Source organism: Desmodus rotundus, chromosome 13, assembly GCF_022682495.2.
Source record: "Desmodus rotundus isolate HL8 chromosome 13, HLdesRot8A.1, whole genome shotgun sequence".
NCBI lineage: Eukaryota > Metazoa > Chordata > Mammalia > Chiroptera > Phyllostomidae > Desmodus > Desmodus rotundus.
This window is the reverse complement of record NC_071399.1, coordinates 37,508,426-37,522,437: the sequence shown is the minus strand read 5'-3', so window position 1 is coordinate 37,522,437 and position 14,012 is coordinate 37,508,426.

Below are 14,012 nucleotides of genomic sequence, written 5' to 3'. Positions count from 1 at the left end.
AAAAACTTTAACTTGAAACTTAAAACTCCTAAAAGAAAACATAAAATAAATCTTTAGGACATTGGTCTAGGCAATGATTTATTGGGTATGTCACCAAAGGCATAAGTAACAAACACAAAAATAGACAAGTGGGACTACATCAAAGTAAAATGTTTCTTCTCTATAGTGAAGGAAACCACAGAATGAAAAGACAACTTATGAAATGGGGGAAAATATTTGCAAATCATATATAGCCCTTGCCAGTGTGGCTCATTAGCTGAGCACCCTCCTGTGAACCAAACAGTTGCTGGTTCGATTCCCAGTCAGGGCACATGTCTGGTTTGATGGCCAGGTCCTGAGTTGGGGGTGTGTGAGAGGCAACCACACACTGAGGTTTCTCTCCCTCTTTTTCTCCTTCCCTTCCCCTCTAAAAATAAATAAAATCTTAAAAAAATTAAAAAATATTTGCAAATCATATATATGTGTGTGATAAGGAGTTAATATAAAAAAAACTATAAAGACCTGTTACAACTTAATAGTGAAATAAAAGTTAACCTGATTAAAAAGTGGACAAATAACTTAAATAGACATTTTTCCAAGAAGACATACAAATGGGCAACAGGTATACGAAGAGATACTCAGCATAATTAATCATTAAGGGACTGCAAATCAAAATCATATGAGATATCACCTCACATCTATTAGGATGGTATTTATAAAAAGAAAAGATAACAGGTGCTATGAGGACCTAGAGAAACTGGAATTCTTGTACACTGTTGGTAGGAGTATGAAATTGTTTAGCTGCTATGGAAAATAGTAGGAATAGTCCTCAAATAATTAAAAGTAGAACAACCATATGATCTAGCACCCATATGTCTGGGGATATTTTCAAAATAATTAAAATCAAGATATTGAAGAGATATTTGCAGTCCCATGTTCACTGGAGCATTATTCACAGTAGCCAAGACATGAGAATAGCTTAAATGTTTATTTATGGGCAAATGGATAAAGACAATCACAAACTGAGATGCACCCACACACAGTGAGATATAATTCACCTGTGTAGAAGAAGAAGAAAAGGAATCTGTTGATCACTAAGAACTTTACTACAAGAAGGAAGGGAAGGTGACTTGGGATTGACCATAACAACCTAAACATATTGACGTTTGGACTTCTTTTTATACATAAGAGTAACCTTGAAATTACAAAATGTCTTTATACTTAAGTTCATATAAAGGCCCTTTGGATAATTTTGTTTAGGCACAGAACAGATGGGGCCTCTGGTTTCTCAGACAGAGAGAGATCTTTGGCTATGCAGCAGTGAAGGAGGAAGGGCCTTTTTGTCTGAAGTTAGCAAATATTATTGGAGCTAATAACATACATCCAAAATAGATCATAATATTTGTCCATTTAAGATAACAGTTAAGAACCTATAATTTTTGAAAGCTTTGATTTTCTTCCTCTTAACTATCAACATGTAATGTTATCTTATTATTTCTCATTCTTATATCTGGTTACTTCTGTGATATTATCTGGCTTCAGGACAGTTATATATCTCCCTTTGTCACTACAACTAATGAACATGTTTAATATAAAAGTGTTATTCCAGTTTAAAAGTTAGTAGATGATGATAGTGATGTAGAGAGTGATGATGGTGATGTTAGTGGTGAGGACTATGAAGGTATTTTAATTTCACTGTGGACCACCAAATAATTGTTTTGGATCTTGTGGTTGCACAAAAAATGCATGAAAGAAAACTTAAGCTATGTGAGTAGGTATATCTGTGTACCCTCACACTAACAGTATCAGTATTTAGTGCCACAGCCCTATGTGACAAAGGGAATCACACCCTCTGGGGTCAATGTGTTGGCTATCCCCTGATCATTGTTATTCCTTAGTAACATACAAGGTAATGTAAGTGTAACTCTCTTAGTTCTTCATTTTGTCCTCATACCTTTGTCACTTTCTCCTTGTTTCTTTTTTTATTTCCCCAAATTTTTACAGTGATTTTCAAATAACTTTAGTATATAATACCATATGATCTCAACCAACCTGAGCATTCTGGCCGATTTCACACATTTCTAACATCAAACCTCAAATTGTAATTCAAACCTATAATTCCTTCCACTTTACCATAGCAGATTCCTCAACTTTGAATTGGATAGGCAGCATATTTCACATTTGTTTAGGTCTGGATTAAGCACCCACCTTAAAATCTCTAATATTTAATGTTCTTTCTCCTGCACAATGGTATCAGTCTAATGTTTTGCATATACAATACATACACAAACACATTAAAATGAGATAATAGTGTTTTGGGTTGTAAATGAGTTTCTTCATTTTCACATATACATTTCAAATGTGCATCTGTTGTAAATTATATGAAACATTTATAAGAATGAAGAAAAATCAAGATCATTTCCCCTAAAGAAATTAAAATATCACCAACTGAACTTTTCGACCTGCTCATACACCAGCCTTAGCCCCATTAATTCTACTTCTCATTTATGGACACCCTAGAGACTGTCTATTTCCCAAATCAGTTGTGAATGGGGGAGTCCCAAGGGTCCTTTTGGACACCCTTCTCATGCTTTGTAAGCATGATTCATGTCACTAAATTTCAAATTGTTTTTTCATCATGTGTCTCACACTATATTATGTTATCCTGATGACTCACTATTGTCATTTGGAGGTTACCTCAGATTTAAATTATCTCATGCTGGCAGTATGTGCATGAGGCTTTTGCTTTAGTAATTTTTCTCAATTTACTCAAGCAGTTTAGAAATGTCCAGATGGAAATGAACATATTGAATGCTTAAAAAGAAATGTTTGTGTTGTTTATGCAAGAAGTAAGACTCATTTCTTAATACAGAGAGAAGGTTGTTTCTCTTTCTATTAGAAGTTACAAATGACATAAAATCTTGGACCTTTGCTTTCCTTTGCAGTAGTTAAGCTGATTCAGCAGATAAGTTGTTCTTAGTAATTTAAGGATGAGCCATGTGAAATGTCTGCCACAGGCAGCAAAGGGAAAATAATGCCTGGTATTACACAACTGACCTTGAATCCAGCTCTGATTGAAATTAATTACCCAAAGTTTAAAAATCTCAGCTTCTTATATTGGTGATAATGTCCTTCTCTGGTGATAATGAATAGCCCCATTGTCTTAGCATGAGCTTTGCTTATTGCAAGTATTTATTTCAGAGAATTTGGTGCATCTGATCCTTGCAGGGAAAATTTATTAATTGACTTGATATTTCCCCTTAATTCCTACATATTATGTTACCCTAACATTTAGCCACTGACATGCCGTTAAAGCCAGATGTTATTTTATAGAACGATTATAAAAATTAGCTCAATTTTGGGCTGACCTCTAGAATATTTATCCACTCAGAAAGAACAAACAGATTGCCTCATTTCCTTTTCTTGTGTTTTTGGGTTGTCAAACTAGTGTGCATTAGCAGTGAGCAACAGAATTGGGGAAATTATTATTTCTGTTAATTCTCATAAGCTGCCAGTCTTCCAAAGGGGAGGATAGTGGGTCAGAATGGGATTGATGGTAACTCATGAATTGAGATTTTAGAAAATATTTGCTTTTAAGGTATAGTGGCTTCTTCTGCTATTTTTAGGATGTATTTTATTGTTATATATTTGGGTATTGACAAAGGTATAACCCCAAGAATTCAGGTTGCCGTTCCCCACAATCTTCAGATCCGTTCATGCTGAGGATCATATCAATGGTAGCTGGGGCAAAGGTTCCACCAGAGGAAACTTCACTGACAGAAAAACTAGAAGTGCCATACTGAAATGCTGAGAGAATTCATTTGTAATAAACAGTAATTAAACAGGGGTTATTTGGGTGGCATATTTACGATGTGAAAGTAGAAGTTGTGTCAACACCTTATAAAGTCCTGAAAGTAATCCAGCTGAAACATTTGCTCTGGGCTGAAGAACAAAGTTCTATTCTAGGGAAGACATAAGTTTGCTGTTGGTTTTATTGAAAAATTCTTCATAATAGTCTTTCTGATGTTAAGGTCTTAACAAAGATCTCTCAGGGTTTATAATATTATGGCATCTAAAAGACTATTGCGTATCATTGGACTTTTCTCATAACTAATTTTGTTCCCTTTCAAAAGATATTATTAAAATATATACATAGTAACTTAATTTTTGGTTTTTTGATTTTCAATCTCAGGCAAGATAGCTTCCTTTAAAAACCCTTGTCAGAGAGGTCAGGTCTCCCTTAGTAATCTATCTCTGCCTTTTTGCTTCATCCTTCCAACCTACTGGCCTCACCTATCACCTTAGTTTATTATAGCAGCCTCAAACAAAGGCAATTATGCTTCCCCTGATGCTCTGTGTTTATTTTATCACTCTTATTTTCTTCCTCAAGAACCTTGTTGAAACTAAGCACTTCTATATTTTAGCCTCCCAGGCTTGGCTTGTTGAATGAATCCTCTCTGATGTGTTCATAGAGAGTGTGTAGGAAGACAACTTCTTTTTTCTTCTTTATTACTTAATAATTTAATTATATTTTTCATTACCATTTAGTCCCTTTATACCCTCTACTCCACAATCACCACACTCTTGTCCATGTCCATGAGTCCTTTTTACTTTTTACTCAATCCCTGCACCACTTACCCTCTTCACCTGAGCTGTCATCCTACTATCTATGGGTCTGTCTCTATTTTGCTTGTTAGTTCAACTTGTTCATTAGATTCCACATATGAGTGAAATCATATCGTATTTGTCTTTCTCTGACTGGCTTATTTCACTTAGCATAATGTTTTCTAGGTCCATCCATATTGTCACAAAGGGCAAACCTTTCTTCTTTTTTATAGCCAACTAGTATTGAATTGTGTAAATGTCCCATAGTTGTTTTATTCACTCATCTACTAATGGACACTTGAGCTTTTTCCATACCTTAGTGATTGCAAATAACACTGCAATGAACATAAGAGTGCTTATATTCTTTTGAATTAGTGTTTTGGGGTCCTTTGCATATATTCCGAGAAGTGGGATTGCTGAGTCAAAAGGCAGATCCATTTTTAATTTTTTGAGGTGTCTCCATACTGCTTTCCACAGTGGCTGCATGAATCTGCATTCCCACCAACAGTGCAGAAGGGATTCCCTTTCTCCATATCCTTGTCAACATTCATTGTTTATTGATTTGTTGATGATAGCCATTCTGACAGGTGTGAGATGATATCTCATTGTGGTTGTAATTTGAATTTCTCTGATGATTAGTGATGTTTAGCATCTTTTCTTATGTTTATTGGCCATCTGTATGTCCCCTTTGGAGAAGTGTCTATTCAGGTCCTTTGTCAATTTTTTAATTGGGTAGTTTGTTTGCTTTTGTGATGTTGAGTTTTGTAAGTTATTTATAAATTTTAGGTATTAACCCATTATCAAATGAATTGGTGAATATGTTCTCCCATTCTTGAGTTATCTTTTTATTTTGTTAATGATTTCCTTTGATGTGCAAAAACTTTTTAGTTTGATGTAACAACAATCCTGAGAAAGAACAAAGTTGGAGGCATCATGCTATGTAATATGAAACTATACTATAAGACCATGATAATAAAAACAGCAAGGTGCTGGCATAAAAACAGACACATACATACATTAACATAACAAAATAGAGAGCCCATAAATAAACCCACACTTTTACAGTCAATATTTGACAGAAGAAGCAATCATATACAATGGGCTAATGAAAGTTTATTCAATAAGTTGTGTTGGGAAAATTAGACAGATACGTGCAGAAAAATGGAACTAGACCAACTTCTTTCATCATACACAAGAATAAATTCAAAGTGGATTAAAGACTTAAATATTACACCTGAAACTATAAAAATCATAGAAGAAAAGATAGGTAGAAAAATCTCAGACAGCTCATAGCAGTATTTTATTAGATATATTTCCCCAGGCAGGGCAACAAAAGAAAAAATAAACAAATGGGATAGCTTCCTTTTTCATAGTTCAACATTTATTTGGCCTTCTGGAAACATTTCTGATTAATAAATAAGGATCTTTAATAGTAAGAGTTTCAATTAGGTAAGAAAGGGAGATCAGCACAATGATTGTTCAGTCAGGACTAGTTGGAAGGTTGCCTTATATAGGGTTTGTTTACCTCTTCCAAATTATGTTCTCTAGTTGAGTGGACATAATATACCACATAAACATTAGATTTACTCTATGGGAATGGTATAAGATTTCAGTTCAAATGATTTAAAAAATAAAAGAGAAGGGCATAAGACAAAAGGACCACATATGCCTTCAAAGCATCAATACCAATCTTCTAGACTTTCATTTGGAACATGTGAAAAACTTTTCCTATTAAAATACCATTTGAGGGAACCAATAACAATGTATGAGTCTAAGTTTAATTTAATTCATATTTATTTTGCTCCTCCTATATTCCAGGAACTTTTTAGCTATTGGGAAAACAAAGGTGAATGAGATAACAAATTCATATTGAGAAAGATTTTTAGCTAAGAAAGCCAGTTACTAGATTTATTATTTCAAAACCTTATATTATGCCCTATTAAGTAAATCAGATTTAAGTATCCTTTATTTTTTTATTTTTAAAATATATTTTATTGATTATGCTATTACATTTGTCCCATTCCCCTCCTTCACTCCACTCCATCCTGCACACCCCCTCCCTCCCACATTCCCCCAACTATAGTTCATGTCCATGGGTCATACATATAAGTTCTTTGGCTTCTACATTTCCTACACTATTCTTACCCTCCCCCTGTCTATTTTCTACCTACCATTTATGCTACTTATTCTCTGTACTTCTCCCCACTCTCTCCCCCTCCCATTCTCCTGTCGATAACCCTCCACGTGATCTCCATTTCTGTGGTTCTCTTCCTGTTCTAGTTGTTTGCTTAGTTTGCTTTTGTTTTGTTTTTAGGTGTGGTTGTTAATAACTGTGAGTTTGCTGCATTTTTACTGTTCATATTTTTGATCTTCTTTTTCTTAGATAAATCCCTTTAACATTTCATATAATAAGGGCTTGGTGAGGATGGACTCCTTGAACTTGACCTTATCTGGGAAGCACTTTATCTGCCCATACAGAAACAGAACATTCATCCTAAGAAACATTCTGTGCACAAGTAATCCATGATGACTATTGGGACTCTCAGTTTTTCTGTGGTCCTTTCTTGACTTGAAAAATGGCCACTTTTTAAGAAACAGAATCCCAGAAGAAACAGAAAGCTTACTAGAGAAGGAAGATGTGGTAACCTCTTTCTACTTCCATCTCTCAAACAAGACATTTAAGTTTACAATCATTGCATAGCACTTTAACCAAGGATAATTGATTGTGACTAAACAGAAAAGAAGTTCAGCAAATTTTTTTAAAAAAGGAGATTTAATTTTTTTTCCAATTTATGGGAAGAGAAAATTATTTCTAATGGATAGAACATTGCTAGGAAGAAGTGGATAGCCTCTCAAGATCAAAGGCTCCTCCAGGGAAAAGATGTGGGGGAAGCTAAGAACAGAATAGCCAATGATGGATAAGGGACACCTCAGAGAAAAGGTGTCTAGAGATCCCAAATCAGAGGTCTTTTCAGAGTAAAGAGCTTGGCCAAGGTAGATTCAGAAGTAAAACAAACTGAAGAGTTAGAGAATTCTTGTTTTTTTTTTAATTTTAATAATTGGAATAATTGTGGAACACATACCAATGGTATGAGGCTCTGCCTTTAAATTCATATTGACTATCAAAAGTTTTCTGATTAATTTTACAATTTTTAAACTTTTTCCTAAAATATTCCTTCTAAGTGTATAACTCTGGGATAGGCCAGTAAAATAAATTTGCTCAGGATTCTTAGTTGGGAACTAAGACACACAGGAGGAACAGGATTTTGACATCATTCCTTGTCAGCTCTGCTGCAATAAAATTACCTAGGATTCTTCATGACAAGATCATTTTTAATACAAGAGTTGCATGCATGTGTTGCTTGTTAATCAGAATGGATTCACAGTATAGTATAGTGGAAATTGCCTAAATATGGGAGTCAGGAAGATCTCAGTTTAAATCTAAGTTCAATAACTTACTAATTGTGTGACTTTAACAAACTGCCATAATAGACACATTTGTGCTACTACTTCCATTCTATTTTTCCATGGGAAACTAATGATTTCCTTCCCTATGACACTAGATTGATTGCCCTTTCTTTCAATTTACTTGAGCTAATGTTTATGTAGACTTCTTGCCTGGAAAAGCTGTAGTCAGTGAATTAATTCAGTTACTGTTCAGAATAAATGTAGAGTTAAATTCTACTCTGTCAATTTCACAATTTATCAGAAAACCCAAAGGGATTAACTAGGATTGATCCTGAATATATTGCATTATTCCCAAAACTCAGAATCACTGACTTTATTTCTTCTGGAAGCAATGCCTACCAGCAAGTAAAGGGAAATAAGAAAACTGCATTTACATATAATTTTTCCCTGTACTAACAATCTCAATTGCTAATATAATACTTCTTAGTATAATTCATACTTCACATTACATCATTTTAAAAATATTTATTGATTGATTTTAGAGAGAGGAAAGGAGAAAGAAAGTGTGTGTGTGTGTGTGTGTGTGAGAGAGAGAGAGAGAGAGAGAGAGACATCTATTTGATGTTCTATTTATATATGCATTCATTGGTTGCTTTTCTATGGAACCTAATTACAGATTGAACCCATAACCTTGGCATATATGAGGGTGATGCTCTAACCAAAGAACTTTCTAGCAAGGGCCCACTTTACACCTTTTTTTATGCTTCAAGAAATTATACTGGATTATACTACAATATTCTTTGTTCTTTCCTACCTTTATTTACTTTCTATACTTAAAGTTTTCTGATGACAAGTCAAGGGAGGAGTATATATTAAATAAAGGGCAAAGACTAAACATATAAAATACTTATTTTTTCAATTACACTGTTTCATAAATTATGTATCATGTATAGTATGTATCTTTGGTATTATGGCTGAAATGAAAGAGGAGAAATATTATAAACTATAACTAGAAATACCATTTTTATATGTGAACTTATAGTCAATAAGCTCAAATTTATCAAACAACAAACATAAATAAGGAACCAAACCTTGTAAAAAGTTGCAAAACTCATGAGAAGTTTTAAAGCACAAATTAAACAAAGAACAATTAGTATGCACTTGGCTTCCATTCGTAATTAACAGCTCATCTATGTGTGTTTAGGAGCCTGAGAAGAAAAATCAGTTAACTGTAAGATTTCTTGTTCAAATTGAACTACATTCCTCCTTGGATTGTCATTTCTAAATTCATTAATTTTCATGAATTCTATTTAAAGTGGAACATCAAGTATATAGCCAATTTTTCCCCCTTACACATTCAGCAGAAGGAAAAACAATAGAAAATACAATGTAAATGGTTAATAATGGTATTATGACCTGAGAACAACATAGAACTTTTAATAACAGACTCTTTAAGATTTAAATTGACACCAAAATTTTCCTTTTCTATATCTTAAGCAACTGAGATCTATCAGGTTAAGCCATCACAGTTATCCAGTTGTGTCAATATGTGCAAATATATTCAAGGTAGATAGATTATAGACACTCTACATATGGAGCCATCATGGTAACAAGAATACTGTTACAATGTGATTTGTAGTCTGAAGAAATATTACTGCTATTGGGAAAGACATTGATTTCTCAGTTGTCTTTAAAATATATTGTAATCTGAAGTTATAATACCTTCTCATATATGAATTTGGTCATTCATCCATTCGTTCATCTATCCATTCATCTATCCTTTCATCCACCCATTGACCTCTCCATCTCATCTATCCATCCATCCATCATCCATCCATCCACCTTTTCATTCCTCCATCTACATGACAATTATCTATTGAGTGACTACTCTATATTGGGAAATGAATCAGGGACTTGTAATGCAAAGAGAAATAAAATAAAATTCCTAATTTCAAGTTGCTTAAGACCTCCTATAAAAAGACAGATATGTAAATCAATTGTTACAACAATAGATTGTGGCAAGTGTTGTCCTTGAGAAAACTTTGGAAAAAGGAACTAAATTTATCTGCCTGATTGGGGTTGAAAATGGAAGAAATTAGAAAGAACCAAAATGCAGTCGATATATTAGATGGAATTTGAATATAAATTGATGACTATAAATGATGAGGGACTATAGAAGCAGAGAAATTTAAAGTGCAAAACATGAAAAAGCAAGGAGAATTTAGACAAAGTAGGCTCTTTAAAATAGTGGAAGTACAAGGTACATTTAGTAGTGAGAGATGAAGGTGTCTGGATCAGGGAGAAAATTAACATACTGAGGTATTGAGCTTGTACACCAGAATTTCTTAAAGTTAAGTAACATATGGATGCCACTGAAAGCAAAATAGCTCTTAAGACTTCCATTTCCCACTTCAATCCTTTATCATAATTTTACTTACATATGTACACATAAAAAATGAATTGTAAACTCCTTGTATATGAAGATCTTGCATAACCAAAACATAAGTATAAATTAAAAATAAATAAAATTATAAGACTATTACAATTCAAGGTTGAAGGGATATTACTTTTTTTTTTAATTTAAAATGCTTCTCTGATGAGAACTGCTTTGATGCAGGTCTTTTGACTGTGGCATGCCTACGCTTTGTGTCAATTCACTCACAATGTCTCTATAAACCATAGGGAAACTTTGGTTTACTTGTATACCATGCTGGGATGCCATTTGGGTTTAAGATATGTTAGCATATGTACTTTTCTATTTCCTTAGCCACAACAATGAATGTAGTGTCTCTGGTTGCTAATGAGATTGTTAACACTGACAGCAGTGCAGCCATGGAAGTCTTATGAAATGATTATGCCATTTTTATCATATGCTTATATTTATGTTTTGGATTTTCATTGGGAAATGAGCAACTTGTAAATTCATACATAAGTCTAGGAATCCTGAAATCATGGATAAAAAATATCTACAAAATACAGCCAGAGACAAGTAAGGGGTCACTAAAGGGTCACAATCAAAGGAAATATGAAGATGGATTTTCTTTTGGAAAGCTCACTCTGCGCAGAGTTAGAGAACTTAAAACAGTCTAGGCAAAAGATGATGCAGAGTTTTTAGCAGCCATGGGAATAGGGAGGAAAAGAAAGATTTGAGAGTGAGAGGTGTATAATTGACTGGGTCTGAGATTGGATGTGGGGGGTAAAGGAAATTGAAAATTCAAAGATGATTCTCAAATTTCTATCATGGTAGCCTGAGTAGCAGGGGATACCATAGGTTAATAAGGAGGATGTTAGAGACAGATTAGGCTGTGGGTAGAAAACAGTGAGATTGGCATTGGATATATTCCATTTGAAATGCAACAGCTATAATGGAGTAGACAATCTGAAATATGAGATTGAGGCTTAGGGAAAGAAATTGGGTTGTGGTGGAGGTTTGGTCATCATCGGCATACCTGTTGTCATCATGGCTTTGGACTTGTCTGAAATTCCTATGGGGAGAGCATAAGGAATTAGATGAAAGCCAAAAATGGCCTCCCAGGGAAGAGTGATACTTCAGAGTGGACAGATGGAAGAGGGCAACTCCAAAGGAGACTGATGAGGGCTAGAGAGATAGGGAGATTTAGGAGAGGAGGGTATCATTGGTGACCACTGAAGATACTGTTGTCTTGCCTGAATTACTGTAGCAGGCTCCTAAATTATTTTTGTTTCAAGTATTGGTGTCCTCAAATCCATTTCCATCTCTGTTGCCATGGTAAATGTGTTAAGCTTAAGTTGTCCCTTCTCCTCTCTAGTCCAGTATTTTTAGTGTTCATTCATGTCTTTCTCGCTAATGCTTAACATTGTGGTCCCCTACCAATGTTACATTTTCTGCAATGTAAATATTTGAAAACATGGATTAAAGCAGGATGCAGTGCATATTTGCAATTGTTGATTCTCCCTACAGAAGCACAGCTCTCCCTCCCTTTTACCTGATTCCCGTTTTAAGTGTCCTAGGAATCAGCCTTCTTTTATTAATATCCCTTCTCATGGTGATCTATATGTTGCTGACTTCCAAGCATTTCCTGCCTGTATCTACTTCAGTCTATCTCTCTATGTCTATCTATCCATCTATTTACCACTCCGAACTCTAAAATTTATATCCAACAATCTGTATTCTCCACTTGGCACTCCATAGAAAAATCAACTTTTAATGTATCCAATCTCCAAAGTTGCTTATTCCCGAGTTGTGCCATCTGAGTAAATAAAAATCTTAGCAATGATCATTTCTCTTACTCTTATCTCCAACATTAAAGCATCAGCTAATTCTTAACAGTATATTCTGAATCCAAATATTTATCTCTTCCAAGATCCCATTAACTCTCACTTAGATGCTACCTCACTCTTCTCTGCTCACTTCCCTACAAGTTATTTTTGCATAGCCATCTGAATGATATTAAAAAAAAACTCATATCACTCCCCAACCTGAAACCTACTAATAAATTTCTATTGCTCTTAGCATGAAATCCAAGCTCCTTGTCATGATATATAGGATGCTACAAGATCTAGGATCATTGGATGTCTTGTTCTCTTGTTCATTGACTTCATTCTGTTCTGCAGTGAGCTATCGTGTATGTGTTCCTCAAGCAGGCAAAGTTCTTTGCTGCCCTATTGTCTTCAACTTGCTGGTTCTTCTACCTCATCTTTCAGAGTTTTGCATAACTGCTTTCTTTTCATCATTCTAGTTGTAGCCCCAATAAGACCTCCTTAGATATGTCTTCTCTGTAACCATTTCTAAAGCATCAGTGTGGCCTCTCTCTAATCAATCAGTCATACTACCTTGTAATTCTGTGTGCCATGAGAGGTTGCAGGATGGAATGTTTTCAGTGTTTGGGCAGTATGGAGAACAATGGATAGGTGTGAATGATGGAAAGGTGTCGATGACAAATCTGGATTTGAAACCTATTGCTTTTTTACCAGTGTGGCTAGTGTTTGACAATTTCTAAATTACAATTTTCTCACCTGAAATAGAGAAATGAATTATTTCACAGTTATAATGAGTATTAAGTGAAAGCACATATGAGTAATCTAACATGGCTCTGATCTTAGCACATAATAATTGCTTATAAAATAAAATTCTTTTTTCCATGACCTTCATCCCTACCTCTTTTCTATTTTTCTTGGGTAAATATTAAGAGTATAATATTTAAGATACCACAATGATTCTGGCTAATATCAAGTATTTGTCTAATTTTCCAATTGCATATTATCTAAAAATTAACTGGAAATTTGTCCATCCAGCTCACAGAAGAATGTTCTAAAAAAGATTCACTGAACCCTGTATGGGTTATTCTATCGAAAATATCTGTCAACCCTTGGCAAGAGGTGTTAGCAGTCATGAATGTAGAGCTATTAGAGGAAATATTAGAGAAACCTTTGCCAGGAGTTACTCTTCAGGTTCCAAAGAGTTCTATTGCATTAGCCCTTTGAGTTCAATCCTGATGTTGACTTTGAAACTTTCTGTCCTAAACCAACTATTAACTGGTGTCTTGCTGTTAGACTGGGCCTAAAGACCACCATTGTACATGTTAGTCCAGAGGTCATCCAACCATAGTCCATAGGCCAAATTTGGCCTTCAGCCTACATGTAAAAATAAAGTTTTATTGATGCATAGCTACACTCATTTACTTACATATTTTCAAAGGCTTCTTTCACAATGTAAGAGCAGAGTCAAGTAGTTTAACAGAGACTAGATGACCCACAAAGTGCAAAATACATACAATTTAGTCATTTACAGTAAAAGTTCCTAGAATCCTATGTTGTACTGTTTAACTCTTTGTATTGCCATCTTTTTAGTAACAGAACATGCATTGGGTACTTACTGTATGTCTATCTCTGGACCTGATATTGAGAGTAGAACAGGGAGCCAAGGATGCTCTGTACTCAAAGATCACACAGTCTAGATAAATAGGTATGATTTTCCAACTGATAGAAAGATAGTACTCTTTTCTACTTCCTCTAATCTTCTCTACTCAAAGGATAACATT